The sequence below is a fragment of the Odontomachus brunneus genome, unplaced genomic scaffold, assembly GCF_010583005.1.
Source record: "Odontomachus brunneus isolate Ranch 3 - 2012 unplaced genomic scaffold, Obru_v1 Obru_scaffold_048, whole genome shotgun sequence".
Taxonomy (NCBI): Eukaryota; Metazoa; Arthropoda; class Insecta; order Hymenoptera; family Formicidae; genus Odontomachus; species Odontomachus brunneus.
Genome location: NW_022639498.1, coordinates 583,426 through 584,984, shown reverse-complemented (window position 1 = coordinate 584,984; position 1,559 = coordinate 583,426).

Genomic DNA, 1,559 nt, shown 5'->3' with positions numbered 1-1,559 from the left:
TGTTCGTGTTACGAGTGTAAATGCAATTCTGATACACTTTTCACTCTTGGGATCAAGTGTAAAAAGTGTATCAAAATTGCAATTACACTCGTAACACGAACAGAAAACATGACGCTATTTTTAGAACCTCTAAAGAATTAATGTGCACTAAGTGTGAAAGTGTAAAAAGTTCAATTAATGCGAATAAACTTATTGGATATTAGCTATTTTCAGAAAGTTCACATCTTCAAAGGACGTCCTAAAAATATTCTGATGACATCCCTCCATCCTAAAAGCGTCTTCAGAACGTATTTTGGAAAATTTGTATTGTATGAGGTGTATTAGTGTGCAATGGGCATTAGGTGTAAAAGTGTGAATAGTACAAGCAACTCGATCAAACCTAATATAACTAAAGTGTTTAAGGACAACAGCAGCTGCGATTCAAAACTTTGCTCGATGAGTAATATTAATTGACCAATCAGAACAAAGAGAACTAAGATTTCTTTATCATGATTAGTTAACTGAATATTACCCTGCCGAGTAGGATTTTAAAACGCATCCTTGGAAAGTAACCATGGTAACTTTAATACAGTTTAGTAATAATCATAGCGAGTGAGCTCTTCAATCTGATAGGTATATTCTTTTAAGTTTAAATAACCGTCTACAATAGAAGAAGAATAATCGACTGTAATTGGCCAATTTTCTTACAACCTCTGACTTTACGATTTCCATTGTAAACGATCCCTAATTATACTCCAATTAAAAATGCAAGAGCTTACTGACTACAATTGTTAATAAACTGGGTTAAAGTTGCGAACGTAGCATATGTTAATGATCTGTAAGTTTTAAAAATATTTTTTTAACTTTAGTACTGTGTGACGCATTAAGATTACTCCATACTTTGACTATGGGTGTTTACGATAATTCGAGTTGGTACGAGTTAGTTTCACTAGGGCCGAGAATATGATAGGCACAAGTATCTAGTATTTTCACGATTTATGACAACTCAATGCTGTCCGATAAATCGAGTAGAGTAGAGTTATGGCTCCTGCACACAAGACGCGGTAATCAATAGGTTTGTTCTTTCGACCTGAACTGGCTGCACTAGTTCACGAAGTTTGTACTAATGCGTTTGATCTTTCGATCAAAACAGTGCAAGAAAATGTGTTCTTTCGAACAGTACAGGCTGAACTAGTGCAGCGAGTTCAGTGAACTGACTGCCCTAGGTCTGGAGGTAGAGCAAGTAGTGCAGGGCAGCTAACCGAAAAAATTTAAATTTGTATCTATAACCTGTAAAATCGGTATACCTAGTTGACATTACGTAGAAGAAATAATCCGACGACGGAATCTATAAACAGTAAGTAAATACTTAAATATATAATAAATATATAATGTAGATAAATATATAATAAATATATAATGTAGAATGACATAAAAGAAGTATTTAGAATGTTATCCAAACAGCACAAAATATCCGAAAGACATCCTGGGAAGGCTCTTGGACGTTTTTTCGGAGGGATTTGTTGTATGGGTATCCAACACAAAACAGTTTTTAAAAGAAATAGGATTGTTCAACAAAA